The 18177-nt window shown below is 39.9% G+C and overlaps 1 protein-coding gene and 1 long non-coding RNA gene across 5 annotated transcripts in view; one reads left to right on the top strand and one right to left on the bottom strand.

The window, feature by feature from the left end:
* The window catches only part of LOC308067728, an 84815-nt gene that overhangs the window by 40061 nt on the left and 26577 nt on the right, over nt 1-18177 (bottom strand). The gene's annotated exons all lie outside the window — the stretch shown is intronic.
* The window catches only part of AKAP6 (A-kinase anchoring protein 6), a 351976-nt gene continuing 334349 nt past the window's right edge, over nt 551-18177 (top strand). Inside the window, exon 1 of the mRNA XM_080397013.1 lies at nt 551-16239. The gene's annotated coding sequence lies outside the window, so the exon portion shown is untranslated. The remainder of the gene's footprint in view (nt 16240-18177) is intronic.

Below are 18177 nucleotides of genomic sequence, written 5' to 3'. Positions count from 1 at the left end.
TGTAAGCTGCCACTGCTATTTCCTAGTTCACATGAAGTCACAGAGACTATGACACTGCCATTTGGATAGGCAGCGTATATAGTATGGGTTTTTTTATGATGTCCTATCACTTTCCTACTTTCTGCTCCCATCTAGACAAAAAAACCCAAAGCAAACCAGCTTCTTCACTAGGAGAGTAGAGTAGCACTGGAGCAGGTTATGCAGAGAGGGTGTGGAAGCTCCATCCTTGGAAGTTTTCAAGACTGAGCCAGACAAAGCTTGGCTCATCTGGTCTAGTTCTGGCAATAGTTCAACGTTATTCCATGGGTTGGACCAAACACCTCCAGAGGTTCCTTCCAACCAACATGTCTATGATTCATCCCTTTTCTGCAGCCATGAACTATAAAACCTCGGAGGGACGTGACCCAGTGTAAGGGATGGATTCAGTTCTTATCTTTTACAGTGGAGCTGTATCTGCTGCTAGTGAAACACACGTCTGTTCTTGCTTTGCAGTGATTATTCAAGCATACCTGCTTTTATGGATTTTTTTTTTCTTTTCTTTTCTCCCCCCCCCTATTTTGGTCACTTCATAAAAGAGGGAAAAGAGAAGAACATTAGTGTTACTACTTTCAGAGACTGAGTAGTTATGGAAAAGGTGGAATGAAAAGCTGAACTATATCAGATAGAACATTTTGCAGGTTCAGGCCATACACGCTCCTATGCAAACCTTTTGCTTTTGTGCAAATTTCTACGGTGACTAAGCATATTGCCAAGAAGAGATGATGTACTGAAATAGGCACATATTTTCATTTTCCTGGCAAGACCTGGTTAAACATACCACATCACTCATTCCATTGGGAGAGAGCATATATCCTTAATTAGCCTGGAAATAATATCAGTGATGTGCCCAAAGGCATTTCTGGGATATCTTTCTCAAAATTCTGACATAAAACTTATGGCAGGATTCCTGGGGTAATTCTCTCTCCTCTTTCAGAGTTTCCAAAATGCCCTGTGGATAATGTTCAGTTATTTCTATATCTTATAATAATAATACATCTGTAAAATATATTTTTTGAAATGTAGGAAGTTGAATATTTTCACGAATTGCCCTAGGACATGGAACCTATGGATTTCTATCTCTTTTCATTTTACAACAATTTTACTTTCACACACCGTGCAATAAATATGCAACCCTCTTTCTATGTCCCAGAGCAACTATAAAGTTTTATAGGGAAGTCTAGCTTATTAGAGGATTGTTCATTGAATTATGCTGCTTTATTGATGCTGAAGTTAGCTCTTTGCATTATTACTGAAAATAAGCTTAAAGCTTACTGCACCAAATAAATAACTGCCTTCAGGTAGGGAGACACGTAATCTTTGTCCCTTTCACCGTCTTCTCTGTGGTTGAGTCTAGAGACCTACTCTAGAATGCACAAGTTACAAGAGCTAAAGAGGCAAACATGTTGTTAGTTTCATGTTATGCTACTGAATCTATTAGAGATTTGAAATAATGCCTTGTAAAATGAAGAATTTTGAACAAAAAAATCACCAAATATCTAAGGAGTCAAATATTCTTGCAATCTTACTAATACCAGTAAGCAATTAGTATCTAGGAAAAGGTGAGTGACAGCCATTTAAGCCAACTATACTTTTATTCCCAGTTGCACTAATATGAATGATACATATTTTTAAATAACCTGTCTAATAGGGAGAGTTTCTAAACAGACATCAGGAAATACATTCAAGGTTTAACTTCACTGGAGAACATGACAGGCCACTCAATTGTAGCTGTTGGGAGCCAGCACAGGAGCTTCAGTGCACTGCCAACAGCATTATTCCCTCAGCATGTTGCAAACAGGATGGCTGGTAGAGTATTTGAGCACTTTCAAGGAGAGACACTGGCAGAGATTAGATTTGTATGAGGAAATTATGAGTTGCATATGTTCTTCCTGCTTGTGGAGCAAAGGGGGAAAGCAACCAGAACTCCCATGCCAAGGAAGAGAGACAGACAGGCTGTGAGCTCACTTCCAGTAAGAGAGACACTGACTTGGGCTGAAATACCTTTATTACAGTAGGATGAGTGCTTGCTTGTGCTAGTCTGTCAGGAAATAAGTAAAGTGTTTGGCTTTTTTGATTGCTACAGCACTGAGCTCAGGTTTGCATTGAATTATTTATGAAGTCTGCAAGATCTCATCCCTGACTCATAATGGACACCTCAGCACCCACCACTGTATTTGCAAAATTACGATAATTTTTCTTAGGTACGTTACTTCACACTGATGTCTATTGAATTTTATCTGCCATTTTAATGCATAGTCACTTACTCTTGTAAGCTCTTCGTGCACTTCTTCAGAGACAGCTCTCATCTTTACTGGACTGATTAACCTAGAATTCCTAACATGCTACTTTCACCTTCTGGCAGAAGTCCCCTGGTAATCTCTCTTTACTGGAGAAACTGGTTTTTCCTCCCACCTCTTTCCAATATTTCATCTGAGAATTCCTTTTGGTTTCCAGGCTGCTTAATAACCTCGAAAGCCTATGGTGAAAGACTTGGTTGAGTACCTTTTGGAAAACCCCATGAATAGTATCCTCTGGACCATTTTTGGTCATTTTCGTCATATACTTGCTTACACCCTGAAAAGTCTCAATACATCTGTGAGGTGCATGCTCCCGTATTAAAATACGTGGCAAGTGTTCCTCGCTATATTGTTTGTCACAAATTCTTACATTCTTATTCCTCAGTGTAGATGCCAAATTAACTTGTTCGTCATTTCCAAGATACTCTGTGAAATCCTTTTGAAAATTGGTGCCATTTCCTACATGACACACTCGAGTTATCAGGGCAGTTTTAAAGTGAGAGTTAACATACCATTGTTGGTATCTTAGTTATTTCATGTTTGAGTTTGTTTTGTACTCCTGATTGAAGACTGTGGTTCTGTTGGTTTGTTCTGTCTGTTTTGTTCCATATCAGCTTCTCAGTAATTCAGTTTTGATATCCATCTGGTGACTCCCCTGCAAAGAGTTTTGGGCTACAAACTTTGTAAATCTCTTCCATAGTAACCATAGAAGTGAAAAATATATTTAGCTTTTTTTATTATGGTCTTAGCTTATTAGTACTCCATGCATATCCAGGTTATCTACTAGCTTGACAGACTCTTGACAAGCTTTCTGCTCCTGCTATGTTCAAGAAAGAAGTTACAGCCTGTTTTGGTTTTATTCTTGTGCAAGCTTTCCTCTTCAAACTCTTTCTTTTATTTATTTTTTTCTTTTTGGCCCTGACATCACATTTTCACATTTAAACTGCCATGGTTTATAGTCTTTTTTACATTCCTTATTTGGCCATATATTTTGCTGTTTGATTCATGTCTTTCTGCCACTAAAAACTTCTTTACCTTGCTATTTAGTGGCTTTTTGCCCTTCTGTAGCCTTCTTTGAAAGATGATGTGTTTCTTCTATGCCTATAAAGTGGTGTCTGTAAATAGTCAGTCTCCAGCCTGCCTGTAAAGGTTTACGTCCTACATTGCTCATATAGCTTCTCTTTAAGAAGCTGTCTATGTAGTATCTTTCTGATGTTGATCCAGTAAAGGACACGGTTTTAGTATATTACAGAACAGCTTTTGATCATAACTTTTTGAAACAGGTCCCATGTGCTATTCCAAAGTTATATTAATTTGGTGTTATATTTTTATTCCATGCCACCAGCTATTCCTTCTTGTACCATGTATGATATTTTAACCATCTTTCTCTTTCCTATTGGAGAGAATCACTGTATCACTTCTCTCCAGCACCTTTTTCCACTCTTAAGTACCAGCTTCATTTTCTCTCATATATTGAACTGAGCTTTTTTTGAAAACATTTATTCTCAGCTTGTGCATATCTTTGACATTCTTTGCTTCTGTTTACAAAGAAGGACTAGTGTTTAATTTTCCAGCTTTGTCCGTTGGTCTAATGAGAATACTTCATTTTTCAACTTCATGTCTAGCACCGATCAGTTTCATGGGCTACTGGGACCTTGTTACTTCTGCCTTATGACCTGTGCAATGCCTAGAATAAATAAGGGACTTTTAAGAAGAGGTTTCTTTGAAATCGAGAAGAAAGTTCTTCAAAGCTTATGAGGAGCTTTGCCAAAAAAATGAATGCTAGTAAGCAACCCATTTTGAAGGTTTTTAAGGGTGATGAAGTTTCATGCCTTAAACTGATGCTGATGTGGAGATGGAAATGATAAAAGATTGGTGTAGTGGTGATGGGCTAGGAAAGGAACTGAAATTCAAATAAACAATTTAAACTTCTGAGAAAGCAGAGGAATGCAGAGAGCAATACAGGCAAAGTAACAGTCAATGAAGAGATGGTTTTAGTTTCAGTCTAAACCTATCAAGGTCAGATGCCAAAAGGTGGCAGTAACTGAGCCATGAAATGATGACTGAGTGGATTATTTCTGGAGCTGTGCCTATGGAGAGACAAGAAGGGTTATCTTGAAGTCCTAAGGCAAAAATACTCCATAGGGTTTAAAGCCCATGGCCATTTTGCTGCCTGACTGTTGAAGAGGGATACAGACATTTGTTTTCCTTTGTTAAAGTGAACTCCGGCCTTTGGGGGAATAAAACTATTTTACTTGTATGATGCCTTGTTGATGACACCACTGAGACACCCACAGCATGCTGGGAGCCAGGTACTCACTGCAAGTGCCCTCAGCTCCCAGTGAAAATCCCATGCAAGGGACCATGCTGCACTGCAGCCTTGTCTGCTTGTCCTGTTGTCAGATAGGGACTCTGGCACCAGCACTGTTCAGAACAGAGGGAGATATTTAAAAATGAGAACATTTTACACAGTGTAGAAGTAAAATGTCACTTTTGTTTTTTTAGAACATTATTGTCACATTTAGTTTTTAGTTCGCTATCATTGAAGAGGCAGATGGGCAGCATTGTGCTTGGGCTATTGCGTTCTCACGATGTCTTGAAATTGAAGCATTTTCATGTTTTCTTCTTTCTTGCACGCTTTCTTTTTTCTTTTTTTGACTTTTCAAGTATTCCTATATTGTAAAAATCCACATGCATAACTGATTTCTATTCCTTTATATCTAGATATAATAAAGCATATATTCTTATTAACTAGAAAACTGATTTACACAGAGAATATTAAGTAACCTAATCAAATCAATCAGTAAACCGATTTATTTTATGGTCATTTTCAGGAGGCATGTAAGATCTAGATTTTGTTTTAATCAAAAGCTGATAATTATCTTCTTGTCTGGGAAATGCACATTCAAATGGAAAGCTTTAAGTAGAAGCGCAAACTCTGCATAACTTTGTAATTTTCAAGGTACTGAGATAACCGGCTATGTATTAACTAACCTCGCATTAGAAAAATGATCAATTATTCTCTTTGTCTGCTGGCAGCCAGTAGTGCTATACATTCATCACCTAATATTCTTTATATGAAAATGTATTCTGATTTATTATGTAATGATAGACCAAAGATTATTAACAAAAAGTCACTTATACAGTAAGTCAGTCACCTGAGTATTTCACAGCATTAGAATTTAGCTTCACTTGATGGACAGACAAGATCTGCATCTGCTCTTTGGGGCTTGTACCTCCTATGCATGTACCTGTGTTAAACTGACATTTTCCTACCTACATCGTACACAACATAAACTTTAATATTAAAGTAAACCAGACATACGGATCTACCCCATGTAGGATCAAACACACAAAGTTACATGTATTGTTCAAAAAAGCTGTTCTCTAGGTCACTGTTAGGATCTGGCTCTTGACTTTGCTAAGGCAGACAACATTATAATTAACATTTAACCGACCCTCTTGCACGAGTGCTTTCTAATATAGTCTGTAATTATAATGCTCACCTACTACTTCCTCCCCTCAAAATGCCTGCATGGGAAGGATCTGTGATAAATGAATGAAAGCAAAAAAGGGCAGGAGAAGATTTTTGTATTATTCTTCAGTCCTCTGTGGCATAAGTTGAAAGCATGCAAGTGAATACAGGAGGGTTTTTTAAAAAGTGCATAATTTAGGCCATTGAGTACAGAACGGCTCTTGCCTGTGTTTCTGACTCTTCTACAGAGCTGCTGTATGATGTTGGTCAATTTATTTAACCTAAACTTCTGTCACATTGATACTTGTTTCCTTGTTTTCCTTAGCCCTGACTTGAAACCCTGGGAACTGGCTTGCTGAGTGCTCACAGCTGAAACTGAAATCAACAGCAGCTGTGATTTGAATAGAAAACATGCTATAGGAAGCCATGTGCTCTTGAAAAGTCAAATCTTAGATCAGGCACACAAAATTAGTCATACTTTTGTTTTTAATCTTCATGTGTCTTTTTTTATCTTCCTTAAAGCAGGGTTAAGACCTCTCCCATTATAGGGATTTTGTGAACAAGGAGGAGCTTGGTTTTGTGAAGCTTTCAGGTACCCCAGTGAAGGGTAACATAGAAAAGTTCACAAGGAAATTTAATCATTCTGTCTTTTGAATTCATACAATGTATGACAGCCTATGGCTGTCCACTGAATGAAAATAAAACAGGATGGAGGAGCAGCATGCCACATAAAGTTGACCTACCTTATACAGGGAATGAGATGGCATCTTCTAGATTACCGTAAACATGGTCTCTGAGTGGAACAAATACAGCGCTGTTTGTATGCCGTAGTTGGAGGATGGACAAGTATTTCACTAAACCCACAGAAAAGGTAAACTAAATATAAGCACAGTATGAAAAGAAGGACACAGAGGAAAGGGACATTGATGCTCTGATGATGTTGGATCAATTGGAGGTGTAAGCAGCACAAGTGATGGGGAGGACGAGCTCATAAGAGCAGCAATACATACAAGCATTACATAACCACACTGAAGTAAGTGTCAGGCTGTCTTCTGTCGTTGCCAGCCCTGATCCAGCATCAAGCACTCTCTGAGGCATGAGCCCTTCCCCACCAAGCCCAGAAAAAATACATCAAAGGAAATGAGCAGTTTGGAGAGAGGTGAAACCATCTCTTAGCTTACTTCTCCTAGAAGTGGGAGTGGCACAGACTCGACTGTTTACCCTCTGTCAGTCAATTTATTTTACTAATTTAGCAGGAAATAAACCCAGCAAAAATTGTATCATTTTCTTTCTGAACTAGTGTGTTAAATGGGCTGATGAAAGTATCTCGCAAGTTTCATTGGTATGAGGGAAGGGGTGAAACTGCACACCTGGAAAGTTAAGAAGGCTCTAGGAAGGAAGGATTAAGATTTATCTTTTTTTTTTTTTGGTGGACAGTGAACAACTGGATCAGCTCAGCTGCATTTGACAAATTTTATTTGTCAATTTTATAGGAAAATTGCTGAATTCAGTCTTGCAATAGTAAGATCCCTTTTCCATTTGCCATCCAAAGCACAGATGCATGATTCTTCCCAGTGGCAGGTAAAGGCCCAGCTAGACACCTACAGGAGCTACAAAGGCGTGGGGCAGTGTCAGACCAGTACCAAGGACTGTGGAGACTCAACCACACCAAGTGAGAATGCAATAATCAGAGACTGTGGCCAGCAACACCTGAAAAGTTCTCCCAACATACATGAATTGGTTTTGAGAAATTTTGAAGACTGAGAGCACATGGAGGTTGAGTGATACAGGTAATTTGTTTGGGGAGGATGCAAGCAAAGGAGAGGGGTGGAGAGATGGGCTGTGGCATAGGGAAAGCCTAGAGGAGGAGGAGGGTGGGGAGAAGATGTGGTTTTCTTGTAAGACTGGAAGGAGAAGAGGCAATGATGCAGAGCCAGCCCAGGTCTACTAGGACTTACTAGATCAGATGCTGTGCTGTGTGAATGCAGCTGTACTGTCTTCAGAGAGAAGCCAGATTTTGAGGCTATGCAGTCTTTCCAATGCAGCACAGAGCTAATAATGCTGGTTCAGAGCCAGCTGTTCCTGAAGCTGTGACCAGTGAAGGTGTGTTGCAGGGAACCCACAGGGCCAGCCTGGTCTCATGGCCCTGCCTCAGTGGCAGTGCCCACCCAAGCAAGCTCTGCCTCTCAGTGAGAGCACAGCTGTGAAGCAACACAGCTGGTTCTGGGGGCCAAACAACTACATTAGAAGCATTGCAGGAGTTTTCACTGCAGACTAGACCCCATCTAGTTCCCAGGATTAAATACTCCTTAGCAGTTGCAGTGCATCGGGTGCACTCATGGAGTTCATCTTCTGGTTTAGTCTTGTGAGAAAGGAATGCAGTTTGTGTCCTCAGAGACTGCTCAGTGATTTGAATGCAAGTACAATCAGTGTAGATGGTTGGGAGAGTTGCTTTGAAAATGTGCTTTTGCTTTGAACCAGAAAGCTAGTTTAAGCACACATATGAGGATCAACCAGTTTAGATCTAGTCTTCCTTTTGAAAAGCACCTGAGTGGCTTGACATAGTCTTGGCCTCTTTTCTGGATCTGAGGGGACCATTACATTCCATGTGTTGTGGAGACAGTGCTGCCTCTTGGTGTTTTGGCCCCGGTTGTCTCAGGGGACCACAGTGCTGCAACAAGACTGAGTGTTGCTGGTGAAGATGGCTGGCACGCCTGGCCCTGGGGTAAGGGGCCTTCTCTGAGTGGCAGCAGGCACACTGTGCCCAGATTTTCAGATTTTAACCTTGTTTGACTCAGATTTCGGTCCCTCCGTTTGTTTTGCATATTGGCCAGCTAGCCATACCAAAGGGCAGGTAAATCTGCTCTGTGGCCGAGACTTGAGGTAAGCTGTTTTGCGCTGTCCCGTGAGCATTCTGAGCTCCCTAACTGTTTAAAGAAAATGTGTTCAAAAATCAGAGGGCCATTCAGTCTTTGTGCCCTGACACAGCTTTGGCCTTGTCTTCTTCAACTCCCAACAACTTCACTTGGAAGGAAATTGTGGTAAAACAAGGGCAAAGCCCAGCGAGAGCATTGCCTGTAGGTCACCAGACCCATCGTGGGCCAGCAGCTGCTCTTGAGTGGGAAATCTACTCAGCCTGTGCTCTGGGGTCGGCTTTTAGATTCAGGGGCCTTGATGAAATTGGGAGAGCTGCAAAAAGCTTTATTGGCCCCAGCCCTGCCCTGACGACTAAATTTAGCATCTGTGTGTCTGGGAGCCCACATACGACGGGTGGAAGCTGAGGGGGCAGGGAGGGCCCTGCCGGGCCTGGCAGCCCAGGTGTTGGCCATTTCAGCTGGTGGTGGCTGGGAGAGGCTGTGCTTGTGGCAACAGGTCGGTAAGGATTCTGGCTTTGGTGCAATGGGGAGGGGGGATAGCTGTTGATAATTTTGATTTTTTTTGCCGGTGGGAAAAGCTGTTTCTGTCATGGGTTTGGGTTTGAATTGGGTGCTGAGTTCATGTGGGCAGGCAAAGGGAGGGCAGGCCTGCGGCTCCAGTGTGCCGCCTCCGTCAGGAGAACTTGGTTTCAGAGCAGTGCTATCTGCGGGAGGTCTGGATTTGCTGGGTTGTTAAATTTATGCTGTGCTTCAGTCTGGGGGTAACGTCACACTTGTTCAACTCTTTTTATGATCTCTAAAGCCCAAAAGATTCATTCAGACTATAAACTGTAGCCAGAGCTACCTTCTGGACATGGAGAGGCAGCAAGTGAGATAATAGTACCTCAGCTCTGCTAGGCAGAAGATACGTGTCCAAGGCCCAAAAGATAGTTAATGCCTTTTCAGATGTGAGGATGTTTGTAATATAAAATTTAATTTAGAAGTAATAAACATAATAAATAGTGATTGTATTTTCAATATATGAAATAAAGTATTTAAAGATACATTATTCGTGCCCACATTGTAGGGTTTCTGAATAAGTAAGTTCGTAACAAAATATTCTAGCCATAATAATAATGTAACTAAATATACTTATCTTTGGATAGTAAATGTAAGCAGTTACAGTTTATAGCATGGAGTGAGTAAACTTGTGTTGTGTGCAAAAAGTTTGGTGAGTTGGCTTCTACAGTGTGTATGTACTCTGCTAGTAAGCCCTCGCACAGACTTCCCAAAAGAGCTGTAGTGGTGTGTCCCGAGGAGGGTATGTACAGCCCTGCTCCAGCTTGCATCCTGTTCACTTGTTAGGGAATGACATCGATTGTTGTTTGATACCAACAGCCAAGGTGAAAAAAAAAAAGAAGCAGCCACAGCCTTTTTTAAATTTGTGGTGTGGTTTTGGTGGTGTGTTGGGGTTTTTTTTGTTTGTTTGGGGTTTTTTTGTTTGTTTGTTGTTTTTTTTTTTTTTTTTTTTTAAGATAATAAAATAAACAGATTTACTGTCTCCCAGTACCTGGGTCATTTCAACAAATGGGTCAATTATTGGAATGTAATTTTTTTTATTCTGCTTATAAAAGTACCTGCTACACAAACTAGCTAGTATGAGGTGGTAATATGCCAAGTAGGGCTTGTAAGGTGTTGATGGGCCTGTTCAGCATTTTTTCTGTATAGTCTTTCTTCAGGGCTATCAAACTAGTGTATAGCATCTACTTAAAGATATAATGAGTTGTTTTCTACTAGTGCTGATTATTTCTGCTATGTAGTGGGTTTTAGTACCTTGCAGCAACCTGTGGTCACCATAAGTTATCTGATATTTCTTGCTGTGTTCCTCCTGTTGTGTTTTTTTGTTGCGTGTGTGGTTTCTTTTACCCATATTCTATTACAATAATAGCCAGACTTTTTTCCATCCTACTGTGTTTAAGTACTAACTTGGAGTCCACTTAATGTTGAACTATGTTTTTAAAAGGAAAATACGAAAGATTAAAGCAGCCTTGTAACTGCTGTAACAAGATGCTCTTGAAAGCATTGAGCCTGTTAAGATAACAACAATCTTTTTTTCATTATTACTTTTTTAATAAAATGACTGTTGCTTTCAGATGCTAAAAATAGGTCCCTGCTTTAACTAGTATGGGGAACCATGCTGTGTTTTACCCTCTGTGGGTATGTGTGTACAGGAGGTGACTTAGCTTTAAACTAAACTAGAAGTTTAGCCTAATACTGGAATGCCTGAGCTAACTTTAAACTACCCAGTTTCAGAGCAAATAGCTGTAAATCCAGCAGCATGAAGCCAAAATGGTTATTCAGCTTTTCCCATGGATTTTTCAGTCATTTGTGTGTACTACGTTTATGCCATTATCCTGTTGTTCCTAAAATGCAATACATAGTAAATATGTGAAACAAGTGGGGAGGAGCATCACAGATTGACTGGAGGGGGCTGAGGTGGGTGAAGGAAGATAGAATGTTTTAGAACATGTTGGCCAAGTATGGTATAGAAGTCAATCAGTGACAGTAGTCAGCTTCATAGAATCATATAACAATTTGGGTTAGAAGGAACCTTAAAGATCACCCATGGGCAGGGACATCTTCCACTAGACCAGGTTGCTCCCAGCTGCATCCAAACTGGCCTTGAGCACTTTCAGGGATGGGGCACCCACAGCTTCTCTGGGCAACCTGTGCCAGTGCCTCACCACCCTCACAGTACAGAATTTCTTCCTAATATATGATCTAAATTTATCCTCTTTCACTTGAAAGTCATTCTCCCTTGTCCGATCAGATGACCTTGATGACAGAGTGGACAATATCCCCTACCTACACTGTAGGTAGACATAGGTGTTTAATGAGTTTAGTCAAAGCAGACTATGCATATCTCTGACCTTCAACATTCAGCTGATGGATTCAATACAGTAGATTCAATAAGACCTCGATTTATAACCCTTTCCTTTTAGAGAAAAGGGATAGAGTTCTTATCAATATGTGTGACCTAGCCTTTCCTTCTGACAAGGTCAGTGGTGGAATGGAAACCCTGATATATAGCTGTTTAGTTAAGGCACTCCATCCAAAATCTGGGACATGGGTTCTTGAACTGGATTGCAAAATCTTGCATGAGAATCATGGCTTCCTTTGTTGAGTGCCATTACACATTGCTGATGTGTTGTGCACTGGCATTCGGTAATTGTGATTTTGCATTTTATTTTTAATTTAAAGCCTGCTTCTGATTTATCTGACAAGTAATTCAGAATATGGAATTCTCATTTCCTTTGGTCCTTCCATGTACTTCCCCCTTTCTTTCTTGGCTATTTGGGTAGTGTAGCTGGCAACTGGTAAGCAACTGCTTTCCTTCATTCAGAGAGGGGAAACAACATAAAAGGAAACATCTGGATTTTGCAGAGAAAAGGTCTGCAATGGCATTTTACTTTGTTTAGCTGTGTTTGTGAGTTTGCTCCTAACTCATTTTCTTGAACATAATTAAATGGAAAGTAAATCATGTCACGGTTAGTCCTTGGCTTATTACTGGTCTTATTGAGGGGAAACAGAACTTTTTAAAGTTAAGGCAGTGCCTGCTTACATGGCAAAGACTTGCTCATTGAAAACCTCTGTGGATTGTGCAAATGTTAGTTATCCACATAAACTGATTGTAAGGAAAAATAATGGCAGTAGGGTAGGCGAAACACTTTTCCCTTCAGATGACCTTGTGGTGGGTTGAGCCTGGCTGGGCACTGTGTGCCCACCAAGCAGGTCTATCACTCCCCTCCTCAGCAGAATGGGGGGGAGAAAATAAGATGAAAAACACCTTGTGGGTCAAGGTAAAGGCAGTTTAGTGAAGCAATAGCTAAGGTTGTGCACTTGCAAGCAAAGGAAAAAAAAGATGTCATTCTCTACCAACAGCAGGTGATATTTAATCACTTCATGGGAAGCAGTGCTTCGGTACTTGTAGTGGCTGCTCTGGAAAACATCATAAATAACAAATGCCCCCACCCACACCCCCTTCTTTTAGCTTTTATATCTGAGCAGATATCATATGGTATGGAATATCCCTTTGGTCAGTTTGGGTCAGCTGTCCTGGCTATGCCCTTTTCCAAGATCTTGCCCACCCTCAGCCTACTGGTGGTGGTGGGGGAATGTTGGAGAGACAGCCCTGATGTGTGAGCATGGCTCAGGCTCAGCAGTGCTCAAAACACTAGTGTATTACCAGTACAAAGCACAGCACTATAAGGACTGCTGTGAGGCTCAGCTAGACTCAATACAGAACATCAATAAAATTTGTTCCCTTCAAAACAATGGGGGGGAATCCCAATGTGAGGAAAGGGAAAGACACTACAGCTTGTGTTGGAGAGGAAGAATGTGACTAAAATAAGGATTTAGAGTAAGAAATCTATGGCCAGCAATGACCTGCGTTATGATGGTTGAAAGTAGGATGAAATATTTCTGTTTTGGTAGGAAAAAGGTATAATCAAAGCCCTGTGCTTTTGGCTTGGAAACCTACTGGTGATACTTCAAAATGATCAAGGTGTTTATGTGGTGATAGAATGGGTTGGGTGCACTCTCTCTCTCTTTCCATCTTCTGTTCCAGTGAACTGGAAGGAATGCAAATGGAAAGCAACTTTAAGGCTTAGATTTAAAAGATATGTCAGTTCTGGGTTCGGTGAATAACTGCAGCTGTCTTAAAACAAAGGCTTCATTTCTACACCCTGCCAAAGGGGGAAAAAAAGGCAACTGGAGCAGCTACGCACAGTTCTCTTCCTCTAGATCTGCAGTTTTAATTACGGGCTTGCAAAGCTTGAGAGTGCTACCTTTTGTAGTCATAAGGTAGAACTTCCTTTTAGCATCTAGTGGTTGCAGTCCTCCATGTAAAGTCACTATAGCAAAATTCATAACACCTATGTGACAAATCTTTAGTTTACACCCTTCCTGGGACGTTCCTGGTATAGCTGTTTTGCATGCGATCTGACATATGCCCTGGCTCATAATAAACATTTCTGGAGAAATACCAGCAACAGACTGGTATTTAAAAAATACTAAACACTCAGAAGTCAGGAAAATCACTATAATTTTGTCTTCATTTACTTATCATTTGCATATGTGAATAAACAGACTCATACAGTCTGTAGTTAACAGTAAACCGGCAGAGGTCTTTGTAAAAATAGCCTGATAATTCCCCTGCTCCTGCCTGACCTCCCTCCCCTCCCTATATTTCTCTGTGTCCATGTTAGCCATGCTTCTACTTCACGACTGCAAGAAGAGCTTACACGGAGGTCACACACAGCCAAATATGTTCTGGAGACTGTGGAGCATAAGCCTGGAGAGGGATGCCTGGTGGGGCTGGCTACTACACTGTGGTGGGGCAAGCCCAGGGTGGGCTTTCCTGATGTGCCTGTCCCACCAGTTGCACTTTCCCAGTGTTCAGGAACAAGCACCAAGCTGACAGACATGAGACAGAGCCCTCATATCAACTAGATTGACTCCTGGCTTGCCATAATGATGATCCTGGATGTCCTACTTTTCCTAAGAAAAACAAAAGATCATTGTCTCCATTCAACTCTATTCCCATAGCAGTCAGGGTAGTAAAAATTATATCAAATAATAATTAGCAAAAGAGAAATATTCCTTTAATGAAAACTTTCAGAAACTCATATCATTTGAACGGTGTGGCATTTAGCATGCTGCAAACTTTGCTAAGTTGCAATGACATTCCTTAGCTTTCATGTCAGTCCAACCCAAATCATGTTTCGATCATGTAGTCCTCACCAAAATTGTGACTCATATCTTCAGAGACCTAAGAAAGTTTTAAACGTTCAAAAATCTAGAGCTATAGCTCTTTTGGGACTAACACTCTACTATAGGCCACTGGACTGGATTTGTTATTGAGTCAGTTTGAGAGCTTTATTGTGTTGTTTGGAATTACATAGGATTAATGTTAGAAGAGAGAAACAGTCAAAAATGAAAACATGGAGTGTCAAGACAGCACTAATTAGAAAGGCTATGACATTTCCTAGATTTATGGAGATGCTTTGTATTTAATCTATTAATCAAAAGGTACGAATGTAACTTTTCTTTCAAAAGTGGATGATGGGTAAAAGCATATAATTATTTCCTGTGGTTTCCTCTGAAATCAAAATTTTGACTCACAGGTTGAAGTTTAATGGAATGAGGGGCTTCAGAAAGTGGCACCCATGTTTGTTGGACGTCTTCAAGGCATTGAGGCTTCTTGGTTCAAGCTGGGCTTTTGCTTTACTCTGGGCTTCAGCATATCAAGTGTTTAGGGTCCAGCCTTTTGTGTACTTTTTTTCTTTTTTTTTTTTTTTTTTTTTTTTTTTTTTACCTACTGTGTAGAAAGGGATTTTCATGGCTAGGGAAAGCAGGTTTTGCCAGCAACTTTTCTCATCCAAATAGAACTGGCGAGTGGCCAAAAATGTGCTGGTTCTTCTTTGGTTGTGAATTTTAATTTCCAGACAGCTCCTTTTGGTACTTGTTCACATAGCCTTTGCTTCTCTCATCACTACTGTGAACAGAGGATGCAAGCAGGTTCCCAGTGCCAAAGATAACATCTACAGGCTCAGCCTCACCAATCCCAGCCCCTGAGTTAGATTATGGGGAGGGGCTGTCCCTTCTGGCCTTCCCTTTCTACCTGGGCAGTAGAGGCTAGCAGCAACGTGGCCCACAGCTTCCAAAGTCCTCACTCATCCATCTGTCTGATAGGCAGATGAAAGCCAGGCTACTCAGCATGCAGATGGTAGTGCAGGTTGCCCTACAGTTGAAAAATGATAAGGAGATTTTTAGTTGGTTGGCTAGAAACTTCTTTACCCTCTTGTGAATAACCACACCACCCCCCCCCCGCTTTTTTTTTTTTTAAACTCATTGTCATTCATTCAACAGTGTGAAATCTGCTCATTTTGAAGTATCAAGCATTTTTCCCTAGCAACAAGATTTTTCTTCTAAATGACAGATTGGATGTAGGAGCAGGGTGGGGCAGGGTGAAAATGTATATTTCTTAAAATACTGTTCAATAACTGTTGTCTGTACAGACCTAGTGGTAAAATCATACTACTGACTGTTCATTTTAAGTAAGGTTCCCTTACACGATAACCAAATGTGACTTATAAAATTTGTTCTTAAATTGACACACATGATACTAAGTTTTAAATATAAAAATTATTTATAGCTCATACATCGGCATTCTGTATCACCATGCAGGAATAATTTGTCTAAAATATTCCTTAATAAAAGACATGTACTTGAATGTGGGCTCTGAAACCTATGGCACAGTACTTTAAAAGCCTGTTTGTGTTTTGTCTGTGTCTTTAAAGGGCTTCCGTATTGTCTCGGGCTCCCCTGGAAATGCAGTAAGGATTCGTATCACATCTCGGTTGCCATAGCAACAGCAGTCTTTCCCATAATGAGCTGCATCATCTGAACTGATGTCACAGCATCATGCAGCAGGTCACACAAGGCACCTCCTAGTATTGCATCTTACAGATGTGCCGTAAACATCAAAAGAGGATGATTTGAACAGGACATGGTAAGTGCAAAATGTTGTTCTGTTCTTAATTGCACCATTGTTTTTTCCTGTTTATAATGTTTTCCTAATATAAGAATGTGTGGATTTTGCCTTGTGAAAATCATTTTGAAGAAAGATGCTGCATGCCTAAATATTATTTTTCAGGCAGACAGGTTAAGACAAAGGCCTACAGAAAATGCATTCAGTCTGAATGTTTAGACTTGTCTTTGTGTTTGTGATAATACCCTAAAGATTTGCTAAGAATATATTTAAATTTCACAATCCAATTAAAGTTGCTACAGTCTGATTTGCTTAAATGGAAAGAATAGCTGTTTTCACTTTTAATGCCACAAACATAGCTTGTTCCTTTCCCTGTCTCTTTATTTAAGCATTCTTATTATGTGGAGCTCTTCTTTTAACCTATTTTATTTCAATAGCATGAATATCACCTATTTACTTTCATTGGCCTTCCATAACATGATAGTACAGAAAATACTGTGAACCAGTGCTGAACAAGCAACTGGAACAATATTGATTTTAAATATGGTTCAGTACTGTCCTATTTCTGTTGGTATTCTTAAAAAAAGGAAAACATTGACAGAATTGTCAAACAATAATCAGATATTTTTAAAGTAACGTGGCTTTTAGCTTTCCCACTGTTTGACTTGCTTTTAGTCTGTTTTTTTAAATAGTAATATGAATTTATTGAATTTTAGATCTATCTTTTACTGGAAGGAAAACAAGCTTCTTTTTTTTTTCTGCTGCAACTGCAGTAAAAGGTGTAGTCAAAGATTCATGCATTCTGAGGGGGTTTGCTATGGAAAAAAATAATAGTAATAATTTTAAAGCTTCTACCTCTATCGTAGGAATAAAATACATATTTCTTACATTTAGCAAGCTGTCTAAAAACATGTTTATAATATTCAGTAATTCTTTAAAATATCTAATATTTGTTTATATCGCATTAAGGTCTGGTTTCTGGAGGCCAGGCTAATTTTGCTTAACTTCAAGTTAATCTTGCTGGATGGTATACAACACTAATTGTTTGATTTTGCATGTTTAAAAGACTCAGTCTTTCAGCTGCTTGCTATTAGAAGGAAAGAAAAGACCAGACACATGTCATTTTAATTGATCAATATGTCCACTAGGAATTAGGGAGTGGTCTCTGGCTCTGTTCTCTCTGTGTAGTTTATATTTTAAAAATGCAGCAAGAAAAATGCCAACCACTAATCTTGTAGTGGTGTCTGTATTTATTGTAGGTTTTAGTCCTTTATACTTCATAAAGTATGGAGTAGTAAATATAATGAGATCTTACTGCTTTTCATAGGGATGGGTGCGATGGTCTCGTCTGGCACAAGCTGGAATGGAGCTCCTATGTCTTAATTAGTTAGTTTATACTGCATCATATATGCTTTTTTTCAGTATGGTCTGTGTACGTTTGTTGAGGTTTTTTTCTACTGCAAATCCCAAAGCAGATGACTGTAAATGAGCATTAGAATGATGCTTTATTTACTTGTGATGCATTTTACAGTGTGAAAATAGTGGTCTCCTGTGCTTGCTGTGCTCTCATCAGGCAAACTCGGAAGGTATGAGTTAGCAAGAGGATGGGAAAGAGGGCGGGACAGCTGATGTCTGGCTAGTGTCAGAATTGGAGATGTGAAGAGAGCTGGTGAGCCATGCATTTTAACTTGCGACTTCAGGGACTATCAAAGAACAGTTTATAAGGAGCAAATATAAGATATATTTGGTTGAAATATTGTGCCTTTACTAATAATAATAATGTATTTTGTTAGATCTAGCTTGAGAAATTCTAGTGATAATCAAGTCACTTGCAAGAGTTAAAAATGAGGGCAAACATATTGGGGGAAAAGGATCAACTTTTGACAGTATTAATAGAGAGATGACCTGCTGTGAAGCATACAGTGCAGGTTTTTTTAGTTTTTCTAATAATGAGAATGC

The sequence above is a fragment of the Falco punctatus genome (assembly GCF_963210335.1).
Source record: "Falco punctatus genome assembly, chromosome: 7".
Classification (NCBI taxonomy): domain Eukaryota; kingdom Metazoa; phylum Chordata; class Aves; order Falconiformes; family Falconidae; genus Falco; species Falco punctatus.
The sequence above is the reverse complement of the archived record's forward strand: the minus strand, read 5'-3'. Positions and strand labels throughout refer to the sequence as shown.